Source organism: Coenobita brevimanus, chromosome 105, assembly GCF_032717465.1.
Source record: "Coenobita brevimanus isolate Jiangsu-jjx chromosome 105, ASM3271746v2, whole genome shotgun sequence".
NCBI lineage: Eukaryota > Metazoa > Arthropoda > Malacostraca > Decapoda > Coenobitidae > Coenobita > Coenobita brevimanus.
The window spans coordinates 23,519,132-23,533,307 of NC_137058.1; the positions used below are offsets into that span (position 1 = coordinate 23,519,132).

The following is a 14,176-nucleotide window of genomic DNA, read 5'->3' on the forward strand; positions in this document are numbered from 1 at the left end:
AAATGCATTAATGCTAGTGACCTGTGTTCATCATCTGCGACAACCTGTACTGAAGGAGGATGCCACACCAAGCTTGCTGAGAGGGGTTGTGGAGCACAATGGATGAAACTGATGATGGGACAGTGGTAGCGAGTACAGTTCTGGCATCAGGGAGTGTGTGTGTATTGTCTCATGAAATAGAAAGATGCATCTGAAATCAGATGAATGGTCCTAATCAACAAGCTGAGAGGTGTAGATGACATTCGTCGCTGGCCAGCTGACAGTATTAAGGCTACTGTGGAGGGCAGATAGGTTTATTGAGGGACTAGAGGCAGGAGTTAACCTCCTGTAATGTGGCCTTTCCCTCCTGAACCAAGGTGTGGAGAGAGGTAGCCTTACCATAAATTGGGCACAACTTGAAGACAACCCTGTGGTCTCCCCTACAAATACAGCAGCTGGGTGGATTAATGTAGTATGGGTGGAAACCACTGCACAATGGGCATCAGACCTTGCTCCTGTTGCCTTTTTGACTTGGCTGTGACTAAACAGGTGACAATTGTAGCATCACAAGAGGGAGATGTAGAGACTGACATAATAAAACACATGCCCAGAGGTGACCTTGAGGAGATGAGGGCCTAAAAAGCAGGCACATACCTTTACACCACAGGAGTCCTTACTGCCAGATTCTATCATATACTAACAGGAAACCAATACACTTCTAAAAGCATTGACACATTCCCCACCCAGAGGATGGACACAGGCCCTTAGTTCTGCAGTAGTCACATCCAAAGCAATGGGCACAATCCATCCATATGTAATGTCTGGTCCAGGTTAGTCAAGGCCTCCACAGGCAGGGTAACTGTTGCCACCACAATGGCTCCATCCTGATGAAGAGCATCAAAGCCCTGGCCTAGCACCTTCAGCTCAATTTCATAGCAATACGAAGGTAACTGAATTCTTAATACGGTACAGGTAGCCCTGGTGATAGTCCTCTGGTCATTTAAAACAGACAGTACATCTGCAGATTTCACAGTAAATGACATCTGACCATCTTCCTGAACGGTGACCAGTTCTTGCTTGTTTGTCAACTGGTTCACAGCTGCTAATGTGTCCTCCACACAGTCAGAAAACATGCACCTGACACCTGATCCACATGGAAATATGAGGTTTGTAGCTGGGTCCACGGAGCACTGGGCCATATCCATGTTGGCCTGAGTTATCAGAGTCCATCACCATGACACTATAGAGGTGGGGAGAGCTCAACAAATGTCCACACATGGTGAGAGCCCACAAGCATATCCTTTAGAATATAAGCTGCCTGGCCTTTGTTTAGCTACAAGCAATCGTTCTTCCTATTTACGCTGTTTGCATATTACAGGAGTGTGGCACTTACTGTGGAGTGCTCCATAATGTGTGTTATATGGGCCTATTTTACAGGCAAGTTAGGGCACATGTCCCTTGTGGCTCCATCGAGTCCAAATCTGAGCTTGTATCTGAAAAGGGCTGGTTGATTACCTCATCTAAGCCTGTCTTGGTGAACTAAATCATTTCTGTTAAAGGATACCTCTGATGTAGATGTTTCTTCATTGATGGTATTGGAATAACTGGAGGTGGCATGTTGCTGAAGTGGGTTTGATGATGTTGCTGTGCTGACTGTTTTACGTGCTTAGTTAACTTGTATGACTTTATCGTATATGGTAGCTAATAGCCTAACAGGCGGTGTGTGTCAGCACAAGCCCTAGCTGCCTCATAGAATGCTGTACCTCTTATATTGAGACATTCTCCTACAGGGAGGGCTTTGGTACACTATCAAAGTGGTGTGTGTAGCCAGTAATGATACGTAGAGCAGTGTTCTGTTATGTTTGCAAGGTGCTGTAGTGATAAGAGTGCCTACGCCAGGGAAGCTCAGAACATCATTAATCTGATGTTGGTACTGTTTGTAAAATAGGTCGAGTGTTTCTTTTTGCTGTCCTAGGTCTGTCCTTGTAAGTGTCCTGAGTCTGGGGGTGCACCGCCTCTTGAGGTTTTGTATACTGTCCTTGAAGGTGAGTCCGGTGTGCCATTCCAAGGATCCCAGTGGAGGTTGACATGTGTGGTACTGGTACACTGTTAAGTGCAATGTAGGGGAGTATACCGGTACCTGTGGTCATGTCTGCTGTTTGTAATGAGTGAAGTGGTGGATTTGGCAAGAGTGACTGTCAGCATGTTGTCCTCAATCCATTTCTGAAGTGTGCTGAGGAAGTAATGTTGCAGTGTACGGTACAGGCTGTGTCTGTGATGTTGGCAAGTGACAGAAAAGTATAAAACTCATGGAACTAATTATGGTTGTAACAGACTTGAATTGCACCCAGTTAGTCCAGTGTTGAGATTCAGTAGCTAGGCCTATATTCAAAACAGTAATCAAAGGAATTTTTAACTGAATAATGGACACCTGGTGTCATGTGCCAAAGATCATATGGGGTAAATTCAAAGCAAAGATACCGTACATGGCTAGCATTGGAACAAAAACAGAAAAGAAGATGTAGAAATGGTTTTGGCATTGGTCTTTGCATAGTAGTAGTCTTGGCACTGAAGTAGTCTTGGTGTTCAAGTGGTCTTGGCATTGAAGTGGTCTTGGCACTGAAGTGATCTTGGTCTTGAAGTGATGTTGGTGTAGCTGTGGTCTTGGTGTAAAAATGGTCTTGGTGTAAAAATGGTCTTGGCATTGAAGTGGTCTTGGTGTGAAAATGGTCTTGGCATTGAAGTGGTCTTGGTGTAAAAATGGTCTTGGCATTGAAGTGCTTGTGGTGTTGGAATGGTCTTGGTGTAAAAATGGACTTGGCATTGAAGTGCTTGTGGTGGTGGAGTGGTCTTGGTGTAAAAATGGTGTTGGCGTTGAAGTGGTCATAGTGTTGGAGTGGTCTTAGTGTAAAAATGGTCTTGTCATGTAAGTGGAGAGGAACAATTTAAAATACCAATAAAAGTTCTTGTTTGGTACATAAATCAATCACTGTTGTAATCAATCAGCTGTTTTCCTTCGTTTACGAGGCCTTAAATCATTGGTGTCATCCCTTTTTCGCTTCCGCCCACCACCCTCCTGCCTGATGCTCAAATTTCTGTACTCGGGACTCCCTAACTTCCTTCGCTTCCGCCCAGCGTCATCACTAGCCTCTCTCTTTCTCTTGCGTCCACGACTTTCCTTCTCCACATTCAAATTTTTACACGCACAGCACTGTATTTTATCAGTTTTCCTACGCTTCCGTCCTACATCAACACATTCTTCCCTTTTTCTCTTACGTCCACCACCTACCTGCCTCCATATCAACCTCTCATACAATACAATATCTGGCTTTTCACAACCCTCCACACTCTCACCTGTCAGTCCCAGACACTTCCTCAGCTGGGACTCGATAAACCTCCGCTCAGCCATCTGTCCCTCCTCCTCCTCTTCACCCAATCCCTAGCCATATGTGGAGCACTTCAGATACCCCAGATGCTTCAAGACATCCATCCCGATCAAAACCTCTGGAGTGTCCATCACCTCAAGCACAACACCTTTCTCAACATACACCGTCTTGCCACAAATTTCAACACTTACATTAGGTACAAACATTGATATAACATACATTTTGTCAGGCCCCATTACAGTTATAGGCTCATCTAATGGTTTGAGTTGCCAATTATGCATGGACACAACTCGGGGTGGAATATTAACCCGACCTGCCCCTGTGTCCGCTCTGACCCTCATATTTATTCCCAATACCCGAGCCATCATTGTGCCTGCATACCATGGTAGTATTGGCTCATTAATATATCTAACAGGGAAAAATATATGCGGTATTTCTGAATCCATGTTAATTGTGCATTGATGGCTGAATAGCACATCTGTGCCCAGAACACATTCCCTCTCAGCAACATTATAAGTTACCCCAAAACAGGGCCTGATGACCAAATGGTCACTCAGTCCTAAACGAAGCTACCCAACTGAACCAGCAAACCCGACCAGGGGTACATTTTCCTCAATAAACTTACTTTTTAACGAAAATCTCTCGACGAACCTCAATGGAATTGCAGTTATGGGGCACTGGGTGTCCACTAAAAATGTTACTTTATGACCACAAACCTCCCCCTCTACAGTTAAACACCCCCATCTCCACTTGGCCGGGATATAGAACCCACTAGCCATTCTTTTAGTATCAGCAAATACTCAGTTCGTTATACCCTCAAATTATCTTTGTACAACGTATTAGTATAACAAATATTTTGATAACGGTATACGGACGAATAGTCAATTCCTCCGAACTAATGAACACCAACCCTTCTTCCACCACATCACCGACACAACTGACATTATTTTTGTTTGGGATCCATTATATGGCGTGATTATTTACACCAACCGGTGTGTCGTTATTTGCACCAACTGGTGAAAATAAGTGCAGCATTTATTTGCACCAAACTGTGAAAACGAGAAACCTCAGTGGGCGCTACCCATGAGCAAGTCCCTCCATAGTGTTGCCATATGTACGATAATTATCGTACATATACGGTAGTACCTTCGGTACGAGTACGTAGCATCTCAGTACCACATTTTGTACGCTAAATTTTATGATTTCTCAAGAGAGAGAGAACGGTTTAAGCTCAAGTTCATCTCTGATAATCACTGGCTTCTTACCAAGCTCTCAAGTAACGAACGAAAAAAGTATAAGCCAAGTAAGCCAAGATCAAGGCGGCACCGTTCATACTCATGATTAATAAGGCAAAATATCATAGAAACTCGTATTAGAAACTCGTACTTTACACTGGAGGGGTCTTCACTACTTCTTAACATTTTTTTTTTTTTTTTTGAGGGGGTGATGGAAATAAGACTCCAAGGATAAAAACCAGCGAAGATGTTCTTTTCTTACAAATATATATGTTATACTAGGTGTTTAAGAGAAGGCTTCCCGTCCCTAGAACGCCTAGAGTGCAGCTGGTTTCCCTTTCTAAACCGGAGCTTAGACACAGTAAGAGAGGAACAGGGCATAAAAACACACGGCGATAACCTTACACAAGTATTGACAAATTCACTACTGCAGAACAGGAATACTGATACACAATACACTGATCAAAATTAATACATGGGCTGGCAGGTGAGTTTGGAGTACCTCGCAGGATACTAGTCAGACAGGAGTCTCAGCTTAGGTTTGTGAAATACTCAGTTGTACAGTCACTGCACGCGAGAGGCTCTTTTACCAAAGGAGGCGACACACAAGGGTTATAAGTTCAAGGTAATTTGTTCTTGCACAGACTCTAGTTCTAATTCTTAGGATAATTTAAGGAAATATGATGCTGTTCACTGATTCTGGACTTACACAATATGGCTGGGCACTGATACTGAATTACGGTAATAATGCTGAGGATTTGCCTCCGTCTCATACAAAATAGTTATGCACTGTTTCTGGTGTTTTCCTGAATGAACTGATTTACATTGTCACTTATATCGCACTATATGGGCCTCTCTGTGCCAGTCCGCAAGAATCGTATCTCACTGTCACTATAGGGGAATGTCACTGATCGGGGGAGGGGAAAGGGGCGGCCTGGGGACTCACAACCGCTTGCCTGGGGTAGGAAGAGTCCCGTCAGGAGTACCTTCGCCCCGCGGCCACGTGACCACTCTCAGGGGCGTCGTCTCTCGTTGAGGGTTTGAACTGGGCGTAGTGAAGGGCCCCTTACTGTCGGGGCTGGAAACTGGGGTCTGGCCCTTGGGACTGGGGCCAAACAATTAAGTCTCTGCAGACGCCTGGCAGAGGAAGGGCGTCGCCTTCAGCAGGAAGGGGTGAGGCCTTGTCCCGGGTTCCTGGGAGCCCCCTCAGAGGTCCAGGGGCTGCGGTTTCCCTCCAGTGGCAATGCCGTCAGGTTGGGGCTGCCGCGTCATGTCCGGCTGGAGTCTGTTGAGGGAGGTCCTCCTCGGGGGCCGACTGGATAGAGAAGAGCCCCGGGGACAACACCGGGCCTCTCCACCAGTCCTCGGGGCAGCAATCCTCTTTCTGGAGATTGCCTCGGTCTGGGGAAACAGAGTGGATGCCTGCACTCCTGCTGGTAGCTAGGCAGGGATGACCGCAGGTCACCCTCGTGTCACGGAGTCACAGGGGGCGAAGGGCTTTGGTGTCCCTCCCCAGCACGGCTATGGGCCGTCACTGGGTTCCCTTGGGTAACAGACGAAGGGCAGCTATGGACCATCCCGACGCTGTCAGTGCGGCTATGGGCCATCGCTGGGTTCCCTTGGGCAACAGATGAAGTGCGGCTACAGTTTGTCACTTGTCTGTCAGCGCGGCAGTGGGCAGTTGCTGAAGTCCCATATGGAGGGCGACGTGCAGACGAGGAGCGGCTATGGGCCGTCCCCTGCCTATGAATGCGGCTATGGGTCGTCGCCTGTGTCATGCCCTCCAAGGCAACTGCAGAAGGAGAGGGGGCGTACCTTTGTCTCCCCAGCGCAGCTATGGGCCGTCGCTGGTTCTGCAGGTGGCACAGGCAGCACCTGGCAGAGCAGCTATGGGCTGTCTCCTTATTTGGAGGCCCGGCTATACGCCGTGGCCCTTTTTGTGTGTGGCTACTGGCCATCACTGGGGCCCGGCTGTAGGCCATGGCCCTTTAGTTGAAACAGCTATGGGCTGTCTCTTTTTTTGCAGAGTGGCTATGGGCCGTCTCTTCATTTGCGTGGCTTTGGGCCGTCGCTGGGATGCTGTCTGGAGCTGTAGGGTCAGCTTCACCCCGATCCTGGGGAGGGCGGTAGTGCACTTGGACTGGGGTGGTCTCATCGAGCGCCTTCCGGGGAGTAGGGGCGAGCGGCCAGGGCATATTTATGTCTGTCTAGACTGAACATGCCACTCGCTCTGTCTAACCCTCCGTAGTCTCCTCCTGGGGGTGTGGTGGTGACCTGGGTTGCCATGGCCAGTATTTCAATATATATATATATATATATATATATATATATATATATATATATATATATATATATATATATATATACACCGGTATATATACATATTAAAGCAAAATTCAAGAACATTATATTTTCAAGATTTTTAGTCGTTATATTTTTTCCTTCATTCTTTCCTCTTCCCTCTGCCTATGGGTGACTCTTTGCTGAGTGACAAGCCATTTGGTTTCCTGTACACCAGGAAACCATTTACTATGCTGGGTGGTAACCATATAACCAAATTATTGCGCCTGGTGTTTTATTGGGTACCTAATTAAGACACTCCAATCAGATTGAGCCTGTGTGGGTTTATATCCAAGGGATGACTGGGGTTTATTGCTCACGTAATGCCACTCAGGGATGAGTGAGGCTGGTCACTCTCATCTTAAATGTCAGGACCAACTTGCTTAGCCCTGGGATCCTGGGATCCTCATGGGGCAACATATGCTTGGATGATGGATGGATGGTGTTATGCAGCGTAATCTGACCCCGATTTTTCGGATTCAGATACGGTGCGGGCCTTGGGTTCTTTGTTCTCGACCGGGCCAGAGTATGCAGACAAGGAGGGGAAGCTCAAACACCAACTGATCAAAGGTACACGTGTATTAAGCACAGAACAAAATACAAAGATTGGTAACAACAATATCCACAACAGTACGTGACCAAGCCTGTTCAGTACAAATATATTAACCAAAACAGCGTAATACAGTTCACTATCTATCTATTGCCAGACGCCATAATCCCGTACGGGGTGGCCATTTGACTCTGAGTTATTTGTTTTACAGGCAGGGGCACTAACCCTCCACCAACCTACTTGACACGTAGGGAGCACGTATGGTTTGGTTATATGGTTACCACCCAGCGTTGTAAATGGTTTCTTGGCTTACAGGAAACCATTTGGCCTGTCACTCAATGTAAAGCCACCTGTAACGGAAAGAAAAGCAATAAGTAGTGACAGGAAAGATGTGAGAAATAGGAAGAGAGGAGGGCAGGCACAGAAAAAGAATAATAAAGGCTAAGGAAGAAGTAGGCAGCATTACATCAAGTGAGTGGATGATGGTTCACACTTACATTAAATATTTCCAAGATACAATACACATATGGCACTTACAACACACTGGATATGGCTCCCTAGAACACACACAGAGATGAGGATGCAATAGAACCTCTAACACAGTCTATCTTGATATGAACACACGCGCGTGACAGGGACGGGGATATTACCTTACTTCACAACACACTCGCGTAACACAGACGCAGCTTTGTATCACCTATAATACACTTGCGTGACATAGACGGGATAAAGGCTGTCTTATGCTACTCACGTGACATAGGATGTAGGGATATATCACTTGTGATGCACTCGTGTGACATGGACGGGAGGTGACACTATTCCACAGTGTTCTCACATGACACGGACGCACAGAGTATTACCTTTTGCACACTTGCATGACCATAAACGGGATATCACTATGGAGTATGTATTGCATACAACAACCCGTGAGGCAGAGACACAACACTTATACGTCTATAGAGTTAACTGTGTATTGCACGGGGGAGGAACACACGTGAGACGGCCGGGGCCTAGCACCCTTGCACCAATGTTAGCACTCAACATCGATTCTCTACTGGGTCCACAATTCATTATATGTTGGGGGCAGGATATCACTAAGAGCACTTTGGGGGGGGGGGAAATTACTTTACACAGGGTCATTTTAGATCACCGGGTGGGGGTGGAAAACTGACGGGGGATGTAATAACAGTCTAGAATACTTCTACTCACAGGTGCAGGCGGCAAGTGGTGCTAGTGTGCACCTGGGCCCATTATGCTGGCAGCCACAGGTTGCGGCTGGGTGTAGGATGTAGGCCGTCAGGAGTGCACTCCCAGTGGGGTCACTGTCAGGGTCGCTGGGTGTCCGAATCGAGCTGAAGAGTGGAGCGGTGGGTAGCCCTTTCCTGGTGGGGGCCCTGGGAGAGGAGTGGCCCTCGGGACTAGGGCCGAACAAAGCCAGGAGGCACGCAGCATGGCACCTGCCCTTCGTCGTGGTAGGTGTCCTAGGGGTGGACCTGACCAGGTCTGGGCCAAGGGTTGGCTGCGGGACTATCAGTGCCTCTCTGGAGCTGCAGTCTTGCCTAGGGGAGGTGGCCATCAGGGGATAGCTTCAGCCACCTGCACTGGGGGGAGTCCTGCAACTGCAGCGGGTGATAGGGGTGGCTCGTCAGCACTGGGGGCTGTGGTCTCGCCTAGGGGAGGAGGCCATCAGGGGTAGTCTGTGGCTGCTCACTCTAGGGGAGTCTGACTGTGGCTGTTGGCAATGAGGGTGGTGCCACAGCGACAGGACACCTGGCCTTGGGGTGGTCTCGCCCTGTCTGATCTCTGGTGGGGTACCTGCAGGGGAGCAGTCTCCACTGTCCATACAGGAAGGGAGGGGAGGGGGTGCCTCGCTCTGCCACAGGAGGTGTGGGCTGAGCAAGAGGCGTCACCATCACCAGGAACCTCCGGAGTCACGGACAGGGAGCGACCGGTGGTCTGCTCCCCAACTAGGCAGGCCTGATGGTCCCTGCCAGAGCTCCATGCCAGGGCGCGAGAGGGAGGTCCGGAGGACACTCCTTCAGCCAGGCAGATCCGATGGACACTGCCCGGGGTAGCGGGCGAAGGAGATCCAGTGGATACTCCTCCAGGCAACCACTCATCCTGGGGATGACTGGAGGGGGAGGCCCATAGGGTCTCCTGGTGGGTGCCATAGGTCTGGTGGACTCTGCCCTCCTGCCGTCAGGGGATGGTGCACCCAGTGGGCGACCAGTGGTCTGCCCCCCCGGAGGTAGATCTGGTGGATACAACCCCTGGGCTCACCGCCCTTCTGGGGAGATCCAGTGAAAGTCGTATGGAGGACATGCTGGCTCCCGGAGCTGGGTGGCAGAAGAACCGGTGGTCGCTCCTCCTTCAGTAGATCCGGAGGACACTACTGTGTTGCTGCTCCCCTGGGGTATCACAGGACGTGAGGCTCTGGTGGAGTCCCCTTCTCTCCTAGAGGCAGATCCTTGCAAGTCCCACCCTGATTTTGGTGAGTGCTCTCTCCGTCAGAGTGTAGTGCACTCAAACTGCATACTGTCTGGTGGTCCGGCTGCGTGGAAGAGGGGCGTCGGGTCACGGGGGATATATGTTATTTTTGCTTGGAGCGCGGAAATACCTCCCCATCGTCTCCTTGTGAGGTTGGGGTTGCCTCTCTATGCCCTCCTCGGGGGTGGTGGTCTGGTTAGCGCCGCCGAGTGGATATTTCAGATGGATATTGTATATTACTGGTGTAAACTATATCAGTACAAGAAACGCTTGTTTCAGCATACAAGCCTATAACAAGAAGAAAAGTGTAAGGAAAGTCGCTAAAGATGTGCTGCCTCCCAATCCACCTAAAATATGACCTTCAGTCCAAATTTGTAAAACCTGTAGCATTATCAGGACCAAATTTAAGTCTTTAAAAAATAATTAGGCATATAAATAGTACATTAAAGAAGAAAGATTCATCATGAAATGAAACCACATGTTTTTACAATTTTCCTTACCGGACAGCCACCTTTCCTCATGCAGTATCAATATCCTGTGAATGTTAAATACTCAAAATTTTGCTGATTCTCTGTCTCACACACACACACACACACACACATATATATATATATATATATATATATATATATATATATATATATATATATATATATATATATATATATATTGCTAAGAGGCGAGATTTGCCAGTTAGGTAGCCGAGATGTTTGTAGACGTTTCCTGTACCGTAGGTTTCGGTACGAGTAGAGTTGCCAGTTTGCCTGCTGTTTGTTAGCGTAGTTGTGTCTTAAGTTATTAATTTAATTTTTGTGCTCTTTTTCTCGATAATGTTTTATTTATGTGATTGCTTGTTAATTATGTAATTCAAGTCAGTATGCTAAATAATTTACAGTGTTATATAATGTAAGAAAACTGTCATGTTGTGGTTGTCTCCCAGTTGGTAACTGTGCTCTCTCTAGAATACACTAGAACAGTGAAGTAGAAGTGTTTCAGATAATGTAAGCTTATGGATGGGAAAGAGACTATTTCGAGTTCAGTCGGTTTTTAGTTCAGTCTGAGTGTAGTTCAGTGTCAGTGCTTGTGGAAACCGTGAATTGTTGTTGGCATGCATTGTCAGTTATCTTGCCTGGTTATCTTACCTGGTGAGCTTCCCGGACCCTAAGCCTGCCCAAAGGAAGGGCCCACGGAAGCCACACACTGCTGATGCGCCAGCCCACGGAAAATAAGTAATGAGTAAGAGAGGGCAAAGCAAAGATATAGGCTGGATGGTGCAGTGGAGTTTATATATTTTCGGTACTTGTGAAAACAGTGAAGTGTTGTCAGGCATTAATTGTAATTGCAGTTATTAAAGTTTTTATAGCTCCAGTGTTTGTGGAATTAGTGAGGTGAAGTTGGACAGTATTTAGTGGAATTATTTGGAAAATACAGTGAACTAGAAGCCAGCGTTTATTTACAACGCCTGAGCTGATCCTGTGTGCTGTTCACCTAAAGGCTGACCATAGGAAGAACAACTTACTGGGCAACGTCCTTCCTATACTGAACTACTGCTGTTGAAGTTTGTGGCAGTGTGGGACTGGGACATGATATATCTATCTATCTATCTATCTATAGAGAGAGAGAGAGAGAATCACTATGTTCACCAATATCCGAGTTTATGAAATAAAGAACAAACCATAGATGTTACATTAAAACCAGTAAATTACTGCATACACTTTAGTGACACAGGTGACAGGTAAGTCCTTGGCCACTTGCGGGTTTTGCAATACTGTACAATGAAACTGAAAGCATGGACAGTGATAATTTTCGCAGTATGTTCGTAAGTTAAGGGAGAGTCTAAGCTTCTTTAGCATAGGCTACCTGGTAAGTCCGGAAATAGGTCTCATTTTTATCTGCAGTCTTATTTTTCCCCAAGGAATAACTTTTCCTTTGTATATAGCATATTGTTACGTCCACGTCCCACACTGCCACATGCTCCAACAGCAGTAGTTCAGTACAGAAAGGACGTCATCCAGTGAATTGTTCTTCGTAGGGTCTGCCGTTCAATGTACAGTACACAAGATCAGCTCAGGCGTAATAACACAGGCTTCTCACGTTTGTTGTCTTTATTTCTCAAGTAATAATATTACACTGTATGCTCGCCAACTACACTTCACAGATTTCACAAGTGATCGGAGCTACACTAAATTCGCAAGGCCACAAGTCAAACTGAACTGAACTGAACTGAAACTCCTCTATTCCCTAATTTTTCTCCCCCATCCTTATATAACTTTCCCTGCTTCTTCAACGTTCTAGGACGTTCTGGTCCCTCTCTAGCAGTACCTCTAGATCTAAGGTCAAGGCACAACAAATCATCTTATACACAGTTAATAGTTCTTACGCTGAATACAGTTAAAACCTGTAAATCAACAGTCAGCACCCAACACCTCTTCATTTTATACACAATAGATTCCATACATTGGGTCCTCTGTCCTTCTATGTATAGTCTTTAATTTATCCTTAGTTACAGTATATAGTGAATGGCCTAGGTTAGGATACTGATAATATCTCTGAAGTTTTCTCCTATCTTCACACATCAACCCTTCTGAAGATTTTATTTATTTATTTATTTATTTATTTTTTTACCCTACAAACTCTTCCCTGACCCAGTTCAGCCTTCCGTAGTCCTGCCCAATCAACTCGCATCATAACCTCCATATTCATAAATATGGAAAGCAACTTCTTATCCCTTACAGTGTATTTCTCATCCAGTGTATAGAGGTCTCTTACTTATACAGTATGTCCTCTATCCTCTGTATTCTCTAAACCCATGAATATACCAAACAGCTTACAGTATATTCCTTACAATTTATTTCATTAATAATATTAATACAGCAATTTGACTTACTCTTGATAAACCCACCTATTTCCTCTCCTCTCTTATCATCTTTAATATATTGAATCCTTCATATAAGCACTTTAATATTTGTTGCAGTATATTTCTTTGCCAACATCATAAAAGATATCTGCCTTTACACCTTTTATCGTCTGTAAACACTCCCTGTTTTTCAACCATCACCTCTTCCGTACTGTAATTTATTCCAGTTTTTCATGCCTGTTTCAGGTGGAAGAATTGGTGAGAGCTTTCTTTACTATCTTTTCCTTATTTCAGTAGTCCAGTGACACCAGCCTGCCTTCTTTAATTATGTTCTATATAAACTTAGTCACCTCTTATTACTATCTCTTTTGTAGTGTACAGTGTTATGTACCTTCCTTCGTATGGTAAGCACGTTTCCGTTTCCTTTCCATTCAGTCTTGACAACCAAACCCTTCATTCAAAGAAACCATTGTTATGCACTTTTACTAAATGGAGATTCTTGTGTTTTCACAACTTTACTACCCATAGTTAAGTGGCAGGATAAAACAATAATATGGATTTTTTTTTTTTTTTTTCACAGCACTTCATGATTTGCACCATATTCTAGCATTAGCCAACGGCCATACCACGTTGAGTACACCGCTTCCCGTCTGATCAGCGAAGTTAAGCAACGTTGGGTCTGGTTAGTACTTGGATGGGTGACCGCCTGGGAACACCAGATGCTGTTGGCATCCCTACGTGTCAAGTGGGGTTGGTGGAGGATTAGTGCCCCTCCCTGTAAAACAATTAACTCTAAGCCGTTGGCCACCCGTTTGGGATACATGAACTTCTTTATAGCTTAGTAATCAAGATGGAGATTTGACAGTACAGTAATACGCCTAGTTTAAGTGAAGAGTATATCATGGCCTTTCTCCACTCCTCCAGCATTTTACACCCGTTTCCTATCATTATTTCAACTGTATCCTCACCACCATACCTTGTTTTGTAACTTATTCGGCATTACACAGGGAAAGTTAAATGAACAATATAGAATATGGGTATTTTATGTAAAAACACTAATTTGTATTAGAGTATACCGGTACTTTTTTTTTTAAATTACAGTATTCCTTAATGTAGTTCAAACAAATCAATTCTGCCGTAAACATATGGCCACTCTATCAGTAAAAGAAAAAAATGAGTTACTGATAACGTGAATTTAATAATTAGCTGTACAAATCAGTAGGTGCCTCTTGCCCTTCCCCTCCTTATTAATCTCCTGCTCACGTCACCTCTTGTCCTTCCCTTCCTAATTAATCTGTTCTCGTCACCTCTTGTCCTTCACTTCCCGATTAATCTCCTGCTC

At 45.6% G+C, this 14,176-nt stretch overlaps 1 non-coding gene across 1 annotated transcript; it reads left to right on the forward strand.

Annotated features, from left to right (window-relative positions):
• Positions 1-13,446: 13,446 nt before the first annotated feature.
• Positions 13,447-13,565, forward strand: LOC145416369 (5S ribosomal RNA). The gene has a single exon (XR_013900260.1). It is a non-coding gene; the product is annotated as a 5S ribosomal RNA (ribosomal RNA).
• The last annotated feature ends 611 nt before the right edge of the window (positions 13,566-14,176 follow it).